Source organism: Mauremys reevesii, linkage group 2 (assembly GCF_016161935.1).
Source record: "Mauremys reevesii isolate NIE-2019 linkage group 2, ASM1616193v1, whole genome shotgun sequence".
Classification (NCBI taxonomy): Eukaryota; Metazoa; Chordata; order Testudines; family Geoemydidae; genus Mauremys; species Mauremys reevesii.
This window is the reverse complement of record NC_052624.1, coordinates 230,385,408-230,404,196: the sequence shown is the minus strand read 5'-3', so window position 1 is coordinate 230,404,196 and position 18,789 is coordinate 230,385,408. Positions and strand designations below refer to the sequence as shown.

General features: G+C 41.9%; 1 protein-coding gene across 11 annotated transcripts in view; it reads left to right on the top strand.

Moving 5' to 3' along the window:
- Positions 1-18,789, top strand: part of NCOA2 (nuclear receptor coactivator 2) — a 250,798-nt gene that overhangs the window by 35,536 nt on the left and 196,473 nt on the right. The gene's annotated exons all lie outside the window — the stretch shown is intronic.

Sequence of the window (18,789 nt, the reverse complement as noted above, 5' to 3'; positions counted from 1 at the left end):
TGCTGAAATATCTCTGCCACTTCAGCTGTTTTCTTCCGAGTACCAGCACTGATGTATTTTTTCAGACATATCTAGGACTGAAACTTGTAAAGTATAATGGGGTAAAATTAGAGACAAAGGTCATACCAAATTAGCCCCAGTCACAGTACAAGCATTGTCTAATGCAGGGTTTCTCAACCTGTGGGTTTGGATCCAAAATTGGAGTGAAAGTTACAGATGCAGGCATTATATAATGACACTGTGTTTTTTTTTACCCACGAAAGCTTATGCCCAAATAAATCTGTTAGTGTTTAAGGTGCCACCAGACACCTTGTTGTTTTTGTGAAGTAATCACTTAGTCAGTTTGTATTTTTGTTTGTTAGTATATGACATATTCATTATTTCTTGGCAATGCTCTTTGACTTCCAAGGCTAAGGCAGTAGGAAAATAAAAGCGTGGGTACATCAAGGGTTCCAGTCTGAGGCCTATGTCTCTCCCCCATTTTTATCAAAGGTTATGTTATGCTGTGTGTGTTCTGTTTCAGCCTCAGATAATGGATATGACCAAACAACTTGTCAGTATTTGGTATTATGGAGAAAACATTTGAAATGGGGGAGATTTCACTGAGCTACTGGTCATGTGGGAAGCTTCATTCTTATAATTTTTCTGGTTTAAAAAAAAAAGCTCACTGAAAGGAATAGGATGGATATATACCCTTCAGTTGGAGTGATAAGACCATCAGAAAAAGATCAGATAATAGTTTAACTTCAATTCAGATGAGTGAAAACAGAGGTGTATCAAGCCTTTCTTTTTAAAAAGTTACTTTATACTTACCATATTTATTTGATATCATGTATGTTAGACAAGTACCATTTACTTGAGCCTTTATTGGCCAGTTTTATACTCCAAAAGGGATTTCTTGGTAGCTGTGATACTGCAGACTGATGTACTATGGGCTTCACAGCAGTGCAAAGAGGGGCTGGCCTTCAGGAAAACCTAAAAATGACATGCTTCATTGTTTTCAGTGCTGAATGCCCTCTTAGCCTGGGACTATCCATCACATTTAGAAGTCAAGTTTAACCTAGTTTTGTTTTTTAATTCCTAAAAAATCCAGGATTCAGATGGTTGAAGGCTTTGCTTCAGTGTATTTTGAAAAATGAAACTTACAGCTTAATTATTATTATTATTTTTTTTAATAACTAGTTCTTATAATAAACCCACTGTGCTGGTGTAAAACTTTTTTATAAGACTTCCTGAGGGAACTCAAAATACAGTTATCAAATCTGGCATGGAATCATCAAAAGTCCTCCATATCCCTCAGATCTGTGCTAGCCACCATTCTTTCCTTGGCTTTCCTCTGTCTCCTTCTTCTGCTCCCTCCACTACCACATAATCCGCATGAATTAGGCCCAGAATCACAATAATTTAGCTGTTTTGACTCCCCAGTGCTGAGATCAGAGGTTTGTTTTGTAAAGAAACAAAAACAGACAGAAATCAACTTATCCTGTACCAAAAACTCTTCTTTCACTCTCTTCAACATTAAAAATAAAACAGTACAGTGTTCCTGCTACATGAATAAACCTAAGCACAAATTAGCTTCCTGACTACAGCAAAGGAAAATATAGTTGTACTTTTTATGGACCACATTTTAAAGTAATGAGTTTTCGTTGCAGTATGATTATATATTTAACAGGAAACCAAGTTGCAGTCTTTTCTAACTCTTATTACTACTGCTCCTTTGGTTTCCAGGAGTTCATTACTATAATGCTGTATAGAATTTTGGAATCTGTAGCATGATCTCACTCTGTTTTCCTTTTTGTTGATTGGTGCTCAATGCTCAGTAATTGAGTTGAAATTTATTAAATACATTAATGTAAGCTTTTGCAATGTTAAAACTTGCATTTTTTTCTTCAAACTTCCCCTGGTTCTTTGTCTGTGAGGACAAGAATGCCAAATCTGAGGTTTCTAAACTTTCTCGCTTTTGCCACAAAATACACAGGTACAAACTCCGGTTGGGATATGTGTTTTACAGTAGGAAAAGAATTATTTCACATTTTCATCACTTAAAATTGTCTTAATTGATTTTAGTCAAATGTTTCAAAATAATTCATCTTTGGGCTGAGACCAAGCATGGAATTTTCTAGGAGATTCCTCCCCCCCCCCCCCCCATGCGCACACACTAGAAAATTCCTCCTAAAGACAGGAATAGAATGGAAGGCACTTCTTAACCTTAACTATGTTGTTTACTAGGGAGATGAACTTATACATGTAAAGAAAAATATATGAAGACTTATCATATCACAGTTGTTCAGAACTCCATGTAACTTGTTTTGAAAGGTTTATGCACAGAAATAATAATGTGGAACTTGATTCTGCAAAGAGCTCTACAGTTGGGTGCAGAAGTCCCACTGCATAGATTTGCTTGCAGGCCTGGGCTCTTGGTGTTGGGCATTATTATTTTTTACACAAATCACCAACTTTACAAGTTTAGTAACAGTGCACCTTTTTTATGATAACTGGATGCAGCTTGATTTATTTAAAAGTGCTAGTGTTGTTGCTGTCAACATGTCCATTACCATCACATACTAACATGGTTTGACAGCTGACAAAGCAAACATGCAAAGACTGACATCTGGGCCAGACACCTTTAATTATTATATGTTTTGATAAGCTTAACTTTTTTCCATAAACATGTGCATTATATTGACACCTTTCATGTTGCTGGAAATAAAAGCCTGTCCACTTTTCTTTATACCCCCTATATTTAGTAGATAAAAGCTAACCCACAAAATTCACTTGGAATTTAAATTGCTAGGCAGAAACTAAAATCTTGCCTAAAAGGTGACTGCAAGGGAGTTCAGTAACCTCCCATGCACTTGAGAGGTGTTGAATGTGCCCAGTAGTGAGGATAAAGGGGCATTTTGAGCACACAAATAGCTTATTTTCCTTCATGCAGAAGGGCAAGGCTGTCATTTAGCCCTGTTATGGGTCCTCAGCTGCTTCTCCATATAATGCCTCACTAAGGAGCAAATAGAATCCTGAACTCTGTACTTTGCAGATAAGGAAAAATGCATTTGTCATTTTAAACTTTGCAGAGTCTTTTAGTGATTCTGGAGTTGTTTTTTATTTTATTTTCTAGTTAGGTAGTAGAAGAAATATGCTACGTCTGACAGTGCAAACAAAAAATATGAGCCCTGGTTCACCCTTTTGCTTCAGCGCTTTTGTCATTCTGGTGGCCTAAAGCATGTGGAACCAGCCCCCAGGAATACCCAAGCAGAATGGGGTTCTCTTCAGATGGCATAGTGCTGCTGAAACGGTTCTATGCCAGCTCACCTCCAGCCTTTGCTGTAGTGGGCATATCGGGAGCGGCAAAGGTGCCTTAAATCAGCTTTCCCCCTTTCCCCGCTCTGTTGCAGTGCCAAAACAGGGACAGTGGGAGCCATGATCTTTGCCCTGACAAGTTTACTATCTCATTATAGTTACGACTCAGTGATGGAGGCAAGGGTATGGTTGTATGTGTAACAAAACGGTTGGCAGGAAAACCGGGAGATGAAGTGGTAAGATTATGTGGATATTCAGCAAAGGCTTGTGCACAACTTGATGGAGCAAAAATTTGTGGGTATTTTTTTTAAGTAAGAAATATCACTGTTGGCTCATTTATGTATTTCCTTTTACTTAACACCCTCCCTCCCACACACACACACACATGCATTTTTGCTCCAGCATGCTGTGTACAAGACTGTGCTGCATATCCATGTAGTCTTACTGCTGTAACCCCATCCTTCCTTCCCCCAACCTCTCCCTTCAGAGTTCTCCTTTAATGGCTTTAAATCACTCTTTGAGAAGTCTGTAGTTAATTTTTTCAGAAATACTTTTTCCTCTTCTCATCTGTACATACTAGTTTGTAATGAACTTTGAAACTTGCTTTATTTAATGTTTAAAATGCCAAAAGCAATGCTGTTTTTTTCCAGCTCCCCCTTGCTGCTTGCTCTCCCTCAGGCAATTTTATAAACATTCTGTAGGGTCTTGTTTCTGTAAACTTTCCAGAATTGGTAACAATGTATGTATACATTTTTAAAAGACCAAATACCCTTTAACACATAATGCATGGAAAACCTTCCCAACCCCTTATCTACCAAGTACAGAGTTCTGGATTGATTTTAACCTAACATAGTCATGTAGATAAATTTAAGAAAATGTATTGATCTGAAGAAGCAAATTAAAAAGAAACTTGAACTGAGAAAATCTATAAAAGTTTACTGCTTAAGATGCATGTTTGTTCTACTCAAATGACAACTGAATTTGACAAAGGAGTTGTTATAGTTTATTAATTAAATTGTACACATACTAACTCATGTATTTGACTGAATAAATAATGCAGCATATTGTGTAACCTTCCTCTAAGATTTTTCTTTTAAAGTATTAAAATACAACAAAGTTTTCATGATGTGGTTTAAATCAATAAGAGCTAGGAAATTCAAAATTAAGATATTACTCTTATTTTTTTATGCACACGTGTTTTAAGGGTTGAGGATCAAATCTTGAACCCATGGAAATCACAGGTAAACTCCCCATTGACTTCAATGGGATCTGGATTTAGCCCTGAATTTCCTAGTTTTATTATATTTTAGACCAAATGCTGAACATAATTTCAACATAACTGTGAGCCTAAGGTAAGTGTTTATACAACACTTGGAAATTTTCTGCATTTGATAGTAGTAGGTGCTCAGGATATAAACAGCCTAAAGGGCTGATCTTGTCCCTATTTAAGTAAATTAAAAGTTTGCTATAGGCTTCAGTGGGATCAAGAACAGTAGACCTTTAACGCTGTACTTTATATTCAACAGAGTTCCACCATTACACAAATGTTTAACTTTCTCCCAAAACACAATAGTGAATGCTACTAAAATAGGCATTGTTCTGGCTGGGGAAAAGGTTAAGAGTAGAAAAAAGGAATAATTTACTAACATTACTGCTTTCCTATTCAACATAAATTCATTTCCCCTTTGCTAATATATTTTGTTACCATGTCCATTTTCTGTCTACCTATGTTATGTCACCTGCACACTTGATTTTTTAAATGCTCTTGTGAAGGTATTGCTCTGTTACTTTCAATTCAATAAGTACTAAGTTACACCTCAGCAGCTCTCCTGGTCATGTCTCACAACAGTCACAACCCTGTTAGCAGAACAACTGATTTTTAAAGCTCAATGCTCATTCTCATACGCTACATTAATGATGTCAGGAGTTGATTGCAAGCCTATCAGTGAATGATGGTACAAATATTAAATTACTCCATGACACAGCGATGGAGGATTTGATGGCTTTCAAATATTAATCTCATCCTTTTACATAGCTGTTGGCCATATATGTTAGCCTGTCCCATTAAATATAATATTAGATATGAGAAATTTGCCACTAAAACAGTTGGTACAAAATACATGTGTGTCTGGACAGGAAGAGGAACTGGTTTCTGAAGCCATGGAAAACTAATCAAAATGGCCTAAACTATTTTTTTCTCCTTTCAAAAGGAAGTAAAATTACAAATTTTTTACAGGTCATGGAGTAAGTACTTTTTTTCTGCATTCATGTCTTATCAAATGTGTATTGTACTTTCATTTTTAAACCAACTAAAAGCAGCATTGGAATGATGTAATGATCAGTTATCAGAGTTCTGTTTTTTGAGACTATTGCGAGTAACAAGAGAATTTTGGAAATATGACATGGGACATGGTTTTTATTCTAGTGTCAGTCTTAGAGCCTAGCCTACATTTAAAATGTAGGTTGACATAGCTATAGTGCTCAGGGGTGTGGAAAAAAAACCACCTCTAAGAGCACCATAACTATGTTGACTTAACCTCCACTGTAGACACAGCTAGGTTTACCAAAGAATACTTCCATTGACTTAGCTACCATCACTTGGGGAGGTGATCTTTCTACAGCAATGGAAAAACTCCTTCTGTCACTGTAGGCCTTTTCTATGTTACGGGGTTATGCCGCCATAACTATGGCGCTGTAGTTATGCTGCTATAGTCCCCGTAGCATAGACAGGGCCTTAATACTCAGCACTGATATCAGTAACTCCATTCACTGGTCATGTAGTGTAATCAAAAGCAGAATAAAATCTCGGGTAACCAAACACCCTGTCTAGTGATGATACTTCTCCTGCTCTGAATTCATTTTTATCATTATGAAATAAATTTACTATGTCCTCATATGCTTTGGTGAATATCAGTGCAGACTTGATTAATGATTTTGCCTCCATAAGCTGCATAGTCTGTTAAGATTTACCTCCTGTAAGGTTCATCTAAAGAATCAATGAAAATATTAATGCTGCAAATACTTGCAACAAAATTCTGATTAAAAATTTTATCAGTTTTAATTTTGGTTGTAAATTTCGTTGGTTCTTTCACTTTTCTTGTGTTTATGGATTCTGAGGAGCAGATTTTGAAAGAAAACTGTACAAATTGATTGCTTATTTTCAGCTAAAATTATGTTTTAATTGGAATTTCTTTTCTTTGTGGCTTCATTCTACACCTTTGCAAATGCTAAAAAAGACTCCATGCAAATGATTACATTTTCACACAAAACCATTTACTCCAAAAGTCAATTATTTTGACAAAATATTAAATTTGTATACCAAAATATTGAAATCTGGGATATGTCCACTTTCTTAACAAAACATTTTGTCTGATACTTCCAATTTAGTATTTTCTGTATGTCTGATACACTTGGTTTAGAATTCAAGGAAAATTCAAACGTTCTTTATTATTTTGGACTAGGTTTTACTAAAGAAAAGAAAAACCTGGTTTTCAGTCTCTCTGGTGTCCCTTTTAAGTTGCAAAAATGGATTTTAAAGAGTTTCCATTCTGGTGTATGGTGTGGAAATTCTAGTACTTACTAATAAACTGCTTTTCAGTGGTTAGAGTATTTAGCACTATAATTCAGATTCTAAATATGTATATACAGTATGGTGGAACAGGCTTTAGTACCTTCCTCTTCCCCTCCCCCATTTGCTCTGTTTTGATACATACGCAAGGTAGTATGCTTGTCTAGCTTTCTTTGATTATTTGAATGGCTAGAAGCATCAGAATATTAAACTAAAAGCAGTAAGGTCTTACAGAGAATACTGGCCATACAAACATGTGAATTCTCTATCATGCACTCACTTTTTTTTTCATGATATACTTAAGAGAAATCCTGGCTTTTGATCAATTGAAAACAGCCATGCGATGAATCATTAAGTTTGACCAATATTGGTGAGAGGTAAATAATACTGAGCTCTAGGATGACATTAACCAATCTTAATGTATATGCAACTTGATGCAGGCTGTTGTCTCCTGTAGGCGGTGCTCCAAAGAACTACATGGGGGTTGGGTGACCATCTTCTCTTTAACCTGTGAGTTGGATTAAAGGTGCACCCTCGGTCAAACAATGATTATTACTGCAACATTGGGCTGTAATTATGGCTCTGTCTCTTTGCAGTCCCATCACATCAGGTGTTGGACTAGTCAATCTTCTGTGAGTAGATGGAGTGTACAAGTCGGTTCCACTTTTCTGGCCTGCCCCACATACTTTTCTGTATTCCCATGCTGAGAACCTTTTATAAAGCACAATTCTACGCACTGCGTTGCAGAGTCCTCCTGCACTGCCTCTCTGCAACTCGCCTCACCCATCCAGTGGGTGGGTTTGGTTGGTTTTTTTCATTGTATTTTGGGACTAATAAGGCTATGGGCAGAATGTGTTTCTTAATTATAATTATGCATGTGATGGTATATTTTTTTTTCCAAAATACCAGCTATGATATTTTGAGCTAATTTAATTGGTATCAAGGTATGTACTTCTTAAAATTGATGAAACAGATGAAATTAGTGTAACAAAATATTTTTCTTATTTAAAAAAAAATGAACCTTCTTGCCAACAATCAAGAGAGCTTTATTGAGAGCTGTATGTATCAACTCTCTCAACAGAATAATGAAAAATTCTGAATGCCAGCTTGGTGATTTCTTAATATAGATTTCAGAACAATTTCTTAATATAGTTTTCCATAGCATAATCTGAGATTCGTGGGTCCTGAATCAGTGTGTGACAACACAATCTCTTCTAGGTGTGATCATTATATTAAACTCCTGCCTCCCAATACTGTGTGTTCACCCATTTCAAATTAAGCACCCTAGTTAAGCATTTCAAGTTAGCCCCTAAAGAGAGAACTTGCTAGTGCCCTTTAACTCCTTAAACTTTGTTTCATTAAGTCATCTCTAAGGAGGATTTTATGCATGTTTTAGAATGTGGATTTGAGAAGGTAATACAAAACCAAGTTATGGTTAGTTAATCATTTTAATATGCCTATAAACTGTGATTGTCAACATCATCCTTGACATTGGGGTGACTCCTACTAGTAGTAAAGACTTAGATGGACCCATTCCCAATGCACCTTGTCACATACAATTTTAATATGAAAAATTATGGAAATACTTGTCTGTAATGACTTCAAACCCTTGTTTGTTTTGGTTTGCTGATTTGTACAGTCTTTTAAGATGAAATTACCCTTTTATTCTCTTGTAAAATGACTCCTTAGTAAAGTGATAGAAGCAAGTTAGAGTAAAAAAGAGGTTTCTTTTTAGAGAACACTGTTTCATGCTTTAATATTACTACTTTCCGCTGCCAAAGCTAATTAAGAATAGAGGAGGTTGTGGTTTATTACTTGTGGAAAATTTTGTACTTGTAATGGGGTACTCACTCACTGCAAGTGGCGCCTCCTTCTGGATGTTCTGGGGATTAGCTGTCTCCAAGTCCAAGACCTCCCCTAGTGGTCTCTCCCCCTGTTGTTCTCTTTCTCACTCTGCAGCCTCTCTCTCACTCCAGGAGCTGTAGCTTTCTTCCCTTGTGGAGTATAGAATCTCACTTGTCCTGCTGTCCAGGCAATGCCATTGCATCAGTGGCTGGTAGGGGAACTTGGGCCCACCCACTACTCCAGGTTCTAGCCCAGGGACCCTACAACATGTAGCCAAGATCTCATCAGTCCTCAGCTTTGCTGCTCTGTTCCTGGGTTGCTTTCTACTCACCTCCTACATGCTTCCTTCTTTATCCCCCTCTCTTCTGGGTACACCCTTCCCTCAGGGTCACAGTCCTACTCTTTCCATGGGTTCCTTCTTTCCCTCTCTAATGCACCCAGGGTGGCTGCAGACTTCCTCACTGCCACTATTTCTGTTGCCAGTATCCTGGCTTTATACTAGCTCAGTCCACGCCCGCTCAGATTAACGTCATCCTGGATCGGGGTTGCTTCTTACAGACTAATCCCCTCGTGTGGCCTATCACACTAACTGGACTTTTTTCTCAACTTCCTTAACCATTTAAGGGCTGTTGTGCAGTGAACACCTCATCACTGTGCTGTACTTGACACATAACTTGCATTTTCAAAGAGCTTTACAAACACTCTTATTGCAAAACGGAGACTTACAATAGGCAAGTGTTATTTTACAGATGGGAAATGGGTGAGAGAGAGGTCGGTTTTTGAATCAGGATTAGAATTCAGGAATTCCTGGATTCTAGCTCAGTTTTCAGTCCGCCTATACTATGCAGCCTCTGCAGGCTTTTTGACGTTGCACCTATTTAGCAACTCCTGCCATTTCCCTATGTGAATTCCAGATACCACCACACATTTCATATATCTCTTTAGCTGTCTTGCTCTATGTTGTTGTTTGGGAACCTTCTAAATGTTCTGAAACATTAATCTTGAATTTTGCACATGTGTTTATTTTGGGGCCTCATTTCCTAAATATTAACATATATGGCCTGGCAAACTTAAATGTTTCCATGTGGCACTGAAAATCTTGGATACAAAATAGCTTATAGATCACAATGACCATCATAAATACTACAAAACTTCAGTTCTACAAATAGACTTGAACAGAGTAAATGTACTTTGCACATGATCTACTATTGGTTCCTAGATGTAAATATGTATTATTGTTATCCTATTAAAAGTATAACCAAGTAAAAGTGTGCATTTTTGTATGTTCCTTTTTGAGTGTTCATTCCTAATTTCTATTTTGATATGTATCTTGAAACAACTTCTCCGGTTTGTCATATTTATAAAATTAGTCAACTCTAAAGTAGAAATGGTGCTCCCAATCTAATCCTGCTCGTCTTACATTTCTGATCAGTTAGCTCTTATGTAATTCTGTACAAATCCTCTGATTTCTTGTGTTTCTGAATCATGTTTGAAACTTCAGTGGTTGGGGGAGGAGGGCAGGGCACACTGACTTTTACTTGCTTTGGGCATTGGGTACCCTGAAAAAGGATGATGATTATGCTCTGCTGTTAACAAAACTTACATTTTTGTCCTCGATGTAATATTTTAACTTTTGAGCTCTTAACTGTGTTTAGACAACGTGTGAGCTGCAGGAGCAGATACACTGGTAATGTCAGAGTACACTGAACACGATTCCACACAGATTGTAACTTTGTACCTTGAAAATGTTTACTAACCCGTAGAGATTATAATTGCAAATATTTTAACCAAAGAGATTGAAAAAGTTATTACAGGAAGAAAATTATTTGTTAGGCCTGAAAGAAACATTTTCTGATATTTTTGTATCTGTTAGTTAAAACAAAAATGTTTCTTTTCATAGGCAACATGTGCAGGGGCAATGGGATGTAGGGTCACATGTGGTCCGTTTCTCCCCCCCCCCCAATTTCTGCCAGGGTTCACACCAGAATGTGGCCATTCGGCACTGTGTGGGAGGGAGGGGATGGGAGCTGCTTCCAGTCATAGGGGAGATGGGGGGGAAGGGATGATCTGGCCCATGTCTTTGCAGAGCTCATGTCTTCTTTTCTCCCCTCTTTCCCCCCCCCCTCCTCCCCCCCCCCTCCCCCGTGACTGGAAGCAGCTTGTTCCTTCCTCTCCGCACAGTGTCAAAAGGCAGCTAACACCTCCAGGCTGCTGCTGGCCACCAACCTAACCCAGCTGCCTCCTGTCATCCCCCAGCTACAGTGCAAGCAGGAAGGGGTTAAGCCCTAAGGATGGATTGTGCACCAGGGCCCAGGGAACCTGCCTGCAGGGTCTTCAGTGAACCGGCCAGAGAGGTGGCTCAGCAGGGGAGGGTGCCTAGGGGACGGAGCAGCCCCGCACTCCCTGGGGCAGGACCGAGGGCAGAGGGGTTGGGGGTGACGAGGGTGCTAAGCCTCGCTCTGTGGGCTGCTGTAGAGCTTGCATGTTTGGGGCATGAACAGGCTGGAAATCGCTTCCCCTACTCCACTGCCACTCCAGAGCCGAGCTGAGGGGCGGAGAGATTCCCCATGCCAGTGCTGTGCAGGGCTTTGGCACATGCAGGTCTCAGCACCTCATCCCTGAGCTGGGGAGTCTTGGGCTTTCCCGGGGTTCTGGCCCAGCCAGAGGCAGTGGGGGAAGGAAGGAGCCTGCTGGCCAGGCTGCTGGTGAGCTGAGTGCTCTGAGCAGGGGCTGGTTCTCCACACAGCACTGGGAGCGGGACGAGCCCCACCAGTGGGGCTGTGGAGGAGCGGTGGGGGTGGGGGGCAAAGCAAGGCGAGGACAGTGAGAGGGGGAGCATGTAAAGGGCTGATGGAATTTTTCACTTACAACATCATTTATCTTTAAATCAATCTTCATGAATTTAGCAAAGCCTGCATGGGCATGGCATGTTTGATCTTTTAAAAAATTAAACAGTGTACAATTATCAGATTGCACACAGTAACTAAAAAACATCGTAATACTGTAAAGTATCTTCCCGTGCACACACTTTGATAACTTACCCATGCTACAGTGTCATGCCCTAAAATCAAATCCCTTTAAGGTGTCTCAGGTTGGGCACCCAATCGTGGACTAGCTTTTCCTATCAAAGACCTGAGTGATTACTTTTCATACATTATTTTTATCATGTATCCGTGTTACAAACTATTAAGTATTATACAGAAACTATGTTAAAAATATTATTTAGGTTGCAAAATGAAGCACTCAGAAATGAGGAAATGTCAAACCTACAGTAGCCTATGTAACCTTAATTCTGCATGTTTGTGCATCCTCTGTATAGGGATCCTGTGGAAATAATGGTATGATATCATGTAGTTAAAGACTATGTATCATAATGCATATGCACAAGAGAGTTGATTAAAACTGCATAGACAAGTGTATAACTGGCATATCCCAACTTTTGAGTGCTTGAATTTGCAACCTAATAATGCTGTTTCAGTATTTTTGGAGTGTAATTTCCTAGGTTTTTATTTAAATGAAAAAAAATTACTTTATTGAATGATGAACGATATGAAATAAATTTTAAAAAAGGAAATTAAATAAAAAAAATCATGATGTACAACTGTAACAACCCCCCTCACCCACAATCATGAATCATCAGTAGGGTTTGAACCTTGAGCCTTCAGCATTGCAGAACAAACTGTTATCGCTTGAGCAACAAGACTAACAATATTATCTGGGAACAAGAGACTGTTAATTTCCCAGAGGGGGGATGGGTTGCAGTTCCAGGGGGTGATCAGGAGGAGGCCCAAGATGGCCTTGCTCTCTCTCTACCTGCCCCAGCCCCAGTGTTGGGGGGAAATCCTCCTCCTGTATAAGCCCCAGATGGGGGATTGGCTGCTGGTGCCATTTGCTGAGTCTGGGAGGAGTGGTGATTTTGGAGAGCCCAGCCTGTGATTGTCTCTACCACCCTACCCCATGCACACCTGAGAGTCCTGAAAGTGGGAGCCGAGAGAATATCTGGAGGCTAGAGTCCTTTCTGCTACAGCTCAGCTACTCTGGTAGCTCCCTGATGTTCCAGTGGAGCAGCTTCTAGGGGTGCGATCTCTGCTTCTGAATGTTCAGTGGTGTTTTTGGCATGCTGTCGGTATTTTCCTGAGAAATGCAAGCAGGAGAAGGGGAAATGGCAATTTTTAACAGTTTATATCTCAGCCAAAATCTGAATGGAATTTCATCGGATGAAGAAAAAGTACTTCTGTAGCCCATGGGAGATTCCCTGTGCGGAATACCAAAGGTCTACTGCAAATAATGGAGGCATGAGAGCTTCTTAAAGATGAGATTGCAAGAATACTTTATAATGGAAAGTGTTAGGCAGCCTAAATATAGGGGTTGCTACCAGCTTCCACTATGATATACATTGAACTGCTAATATGAAAAATTCCATTGAACTCAATAGGACTTTTTGTTCTGTCATTTTCAGTATTGCTGTTCAAACCACATGGTATTCTTTCAGTTGTAGGAAGGCTACTGTGAATTGGTAACTTTTCAGTTTGCCCAATATTTACATTTTAATGATGTCATTCACACTGGGCCAATCTCAGCTCTGTCATAACAACTGCACTGAAGTTATTAAGAATTGCACTCACCTAAACCAGAGCTGGGAATTTTGCTCCAATGTATTCAGGGATTAGACCGCAGAAGATTACATACCACAGGGCCTGTTAATTCCTAGGCACACTACATTTGTATCTAATCTGTGTCTAATTGGGTTGTATTCATATTAATGAAAATGTATTATGTATCCAGTAGTAACTGGTCTGATGCAAAAAAGCATTATGAAATATAATGGAAGATGATACTGTTTTTCAAATGCATAAAACACTGCTATCTGTCTACATTTTATTCCTGCAATTTTTTGTTGTTAATTAACAGTGAGCTCACTCCTGGAAGGTGCCTTTAACTTCCCTTGCAGGTGAATATTTAGTCTATAAACTGTTCAGGGCAAGAATTGTCTCTTTGTCTTTGTACAGCACCCAGCACAGTGGGCTCCTAATTCTGAGTGGAGCCTTTGAGAGTCGTGTAATATAAATATTTACTGCCAATAATGAAAGATCACTGTGCACCTTGCAGATCATGCCCATTATAACGAAACAGACCTCTTCGCTAAAACTGAAGAATGCAAATACAATCTGGTTGATCATTTTACTATGAGAATTAATTTTGTTTTCAGTGTGTCTTGATTAAATCAGGGTATGTCTAGGACTCTCTTAGCTTCAGCTAGCTGAATGCCTTTATTGACTAAGGGCTTGGCTACACTTACAATTTGCAGCGCTGGGAGTTACAGCGCTGGTCATGCAGCTGTGTAAGGGCCAGCGCTGGAGTGTGGCCACACTGACAGCTACCAGCGCTGCAGTGTGGCCACACTTGCAGCACTTTCCAGCGCTGTATTGAGAGGTGCATTGTGGGCAGCTATCCCACAGAGCATCTCGTCCCATTTTGGTGCTGAGTATTGTGGGAAGGGGAAGGAAGTGTGCGGGTCATTCCACTTCCTGTTTGCCAGCGCCCCGTGGTGCATCGCTTCACATCCCAGCATTCACTCTTTCCGGCAGCGTTTGGCGCCATTGTGAGTGTCTTTCTGTTACTCTCTGTGTGAATCGCGATTTCTGTGGCAAATGGAGCCCGATCTGCTGAGGACTCTGCTGATGAGTGTCACCAGCACAACACGTTTGGCAGTCGAGCTATTCCTTCAGCTCCAAAGTGACAGTGAGGAGTCCGACGATGATATCAATATGGATTTGCCTGCCGCGTGTGACACTACAGTGCTTGTGGCATTCACGGAAATGCTCAGCACCGTTGAACGCCGCTTTTGGGCTCGGGAAACAAGCACTGAGTGGTGGGATCACATCGTCATGGAAGTCTGGGATGACGAGCAGTGGCTGCAGAACTTTCGTATGAGAAAAGCCACTTTCATGGGACTGTGTGCTGAGCTCGCCCCCACTCTGCGGCGCAAGGACACAAGATTGAGAGCTGCCCTGACGGTGGAAAAGCGGGTGGCTATTGCAATCTGGAAGATGGCAAATCCAGACAGCTACCGGTCGGTCGGGAACCAGTTTGGTGTGGGAAAGTCGACCGTGGGAATCGTTTTGATGCAAGTTTGCAAGGCAATTAATCGCATCCTGCTAAGAAAGACCGTGACTCTGGGGAGCGTGCAGGACATTGTGGATGGCTTTGCACAAATGGGTTTCCCTAACTGTGGAGGGGCGATAGATGGGACGCATATTCCTATTCTGGCCCCCCCCCACCTGGCATCAGAGTACGTTAATCGTAAGGGGTATTTCTCTATGGTTCTCCAGGCGCTTGTGGATCACCGCGGGCGTTTCATTGACATTTACACAGGCTGGCCTGGAAAGGTGCATGATGCACGCATCTTTCGGAACAGTGGCCTGTTCAGGAAGATGCAGGCAGGGACTTTTTTCCCAGACAGGAAGATCACAGTAGGGGATGTCGAAATGCCCACTGTGATCCTTGGAGACCCCGCGTACCCGTTACTGCCTTGGCTCATGAAACCCTATACAGGGAAGCTTGACAGGAGCAAGGACCGGTTCAACTACAGGCTGAGCCGGTGCAGAATGACTGTGGAGTGTGCTTTTGGGCGTTTAAAAGCTCGCTGGAGATGTTTGTATGGGAAGCTAGACTTGGGGGAAAGCAGCATCCTCGCAGTTATAAGCGCTTGCTGTACCCTCCATAATATTTGTGAAGGGAAGGGTGAAACATTCAGTGAGGCATGGACCACCGAGGTTCAAGTCCTGGAGGCTGAATATGCACAGCCAGAGAGCAGGGCTAATAGAGAGGCCCAGCACAGGGCTACAAGGATTAGGGATGCCTTGAGGGAAGAATTTGAGGCTGAAAGCCAACAGTAATGTTTGCTGCCTTGCATGGGAGTGAATTGCACTGCTTACACTGTTGTTCTATTATCCATAATAATAATATGATTTGCAGTGCCTCTTTCTTTACTGGGCTAAGGTATCTTTCACTATCTGCTATAATAAAGACTGTTTTCAAAGCCAAGAATTGTTTTATTGAAAAGAAAAAAACTTCCTTGACAGACAGACAGACACACAACATTTCATTAACACAAGAGGGCAGGGGTGTGGGTTGGTGAACTGTACAGTCACAAGTTTGCATATGCCCTGTCTGGATTGCTGTTTAATGAATCCTGCACTTCAGGGTTCATATACTGCATGGTGATGGGGGTTGAATGCAGAGGGTAAGGGTGGTGGTAGGTATCAGGGCTGGTTGGGGAACGTACAGGTGTTGGAGGCAGCTGGTGGTGGTAAGAACCTGGATGCTGGGGAAAGGTGGTTTGAGCTGACATTGGGGCACAAGGCACAAAGGACGGCGCGGGTGGCGCAGTAGCACGGTAGTGCTCTGCTTGCATGGAAACGAGTGACTCTATAGACTCCGCTTGGCGCTCCAGGATGCTTAGCAGCCGCTCCGTGCTTTTCCTCTTGGCCACTGCATTTCTCTTGCGGGTCCTGCTTTCTTTCTCTCGCCACTCCTTCAATTCTTTTCTCTCTGTAGCAGAGTGATGAAGAACAGTTTTCAGCATGTCCTCTTTGCTCTTTCGGGGATTTTTTCTCAAATTTTGAAGCCTCTGTGATGTTGAACATCTGGGCAGTCCAGTAGTCAAGGTCACTGTAGAAACAGAAATGACAACATTTAACACGGGCAGCATTGTATCCACTATCTCCAGACATGAATTGTTACACTGAGGGAGTTCTCACTTGCAAGTTCTCACTTGCATTCTTTATCCCAAAAGGAAAACACAACAGAAGCCACGAAATGGTGAGTGAGGAGTGTTTACTTATATAGGGAGAAGAGGGGCTTGAGTGATAGAGGGGAGCTGGTTGCTTCGGGTAATCTGGAGTGCTAGAGCGGTTGAGTGAAGATGCAGATGCAGGGGTGATCTTATCTCCCTATCTCTTCACTAAAGAGTCTCCCAACATTTTTCACAGGACTTAATCCTGGAAGATGTTTCCCTACTGCGAGTCACTAGGGAACAGCGGGGGGCTCTTTTAGAGCAATGTGGATTCCGCCCGGGACCCTATGCGGCGTGCCTGTGTTCAGAAATGGTCCCCCCACCACTGGCAGAAGAGTGGCGCGGACGCGTCACCGTCACTGGGACAAGGGACACAGTGGCTCTGCCTATAAACCTGCGCAGGCATATTGCCCACGCTCTGGATGAAGCTTTGCTGAGCTACCTGAAGCAGATTACCGCGACGTGATAGACCACATCAACGGGCTATTCCACATCTAGACGCTGGCATGCATGCATCCATAACCCCCCTTCCTCTCCAGAAACATTTCACCCAGAAAATAAAAGCCGCTTACCGGTAAACCGCTCCTCTGCTTGTCCTTCTGCAACTGCTGGCTGCTGCGATTGGGTACTTTCCTCCTGGCTTGAGAAGAGCTCCTGGCTGCATGCCTCCAGGGAATCTGCGGTTTCTTCCCCCGTCCCAGGAGCTTCACTCGCGGTTTCGTCTTCCCCACCGCCTCCGCCTCCTCCTCCTGTCCCCAGCCTGCTCAGAAGTGTCCATCGTTATCCTGGGATTGGCAGTGGGTCACCCCAAGTATCTCGTCCATCTCCCTGTAAACATGGCAGGTCGTGGGAGCAGCTCCGGATCGTCGATTGCCCTCTCGGGCTTTGTAATAGGCACTCCGCAGCTCTTTAACTTTCACCCTGCATTGTAGTGCGTCCCGATCATGGCCCCGATCCAGCATGGCCCTTGATATCTGCTCAAAGATATCGTAATTCCTACGGCCGGAGCGCAGCTGTGCCTGAACAGATGCCTCACCCCAAACACTGATGAGGTCCTGCAATTCACCAGTGCTCCATGCTGGGGCTCGTTTGCCGCGTGGAGGCATGGTTACCTGTAACTGATTAACTGATTGCACTCCACACCTGGCTGCAGCAAACAGGAAGGAGATTTTTAAATTTCCCGGGGCATTTAAAGGGCGGGTCACCTGAGGCAAGAGCAGCAGAGTGCAAACTGATGTGCAGAGTGGCTGAACAGGAATTCTGGGATAGCTCCTTATTCCCTGGAGGACAGGTAAAGCGCTGGTGAGTGTCCACACCTGCTGAGCAGCGCTGGATCACCAGCGCTGCACTCATACCCCTGCCGGGATGGGTTTTCAGCCAGCGCTGCAACCAGGGAGTTGCAGCGCTGGTTGTGCCCTGCAAGTGTGGACGGGGTGTTGTTGCAGCACTGGAAAGCCTCCACCAGCGCTGCAACTTGTAAGTGTAGCCAAGCCCTAAGTGTAGCTCAGTTGTTGGAGCCTCTTTTAGACTTTAGAATGAGTGACTTAATGCAATGCAGTCTGCTTGGGAGAGGAGTGCAGATGAAGATTGCACGCCTCTGTGTCACTTTCCCCAAAATGTTAAATTGTTCTTTGTTTCTCAGAATAACAGTGCAGATAGTATGTCCTTGAAATAGTATTTTTTTTTCTTTCAGTTTGTGTGCAGACAGATTAGATACTGCATAGGAAGAAATGTCTTTCACTTAAAGTACTTCTGACTAAAGATTTTCTGAAAGCAATGTATGGCTGAAGGTGATTGTTACTTATTATGGAATCATTTGTTTGGGTTCCAATATCCCCTTCCACTGTGCAGTGAGGAGCAAAAATGCAGAAATGAGGTGTATGGATCTAGGTGGAGGGAGAATGTAGCTGTCTGTGCTGGAGCCTGTAGCATCTTCTACTGTGCAACTATCTTTGTTCCCTTTGCTAAACCACCACCAGATCCCAAAGTCAAAAAGAGAGCCACTTTATGCAGTATATTTCCTCCATCTAGTAGGGTCCACATAATGCACAATGGGGAGGATAAATTATTCCTGATCGGATCAGCATCATCTATCCTATGTGCTCTATGACCTACAGAGGGTTACAGCATTTCAGCCAGCCAGCTACCTTATCAGAGGTGAGCTTTGCTTGGAAGGAGTGTGGAGGGGGAGCTTTGCTCCATGATGCTGACTGTGGATCTGTGATCGGGGTTTCGGTCAGGGTTTTCTTCTGAATTCTCCAATTTACAGCATGCAGCT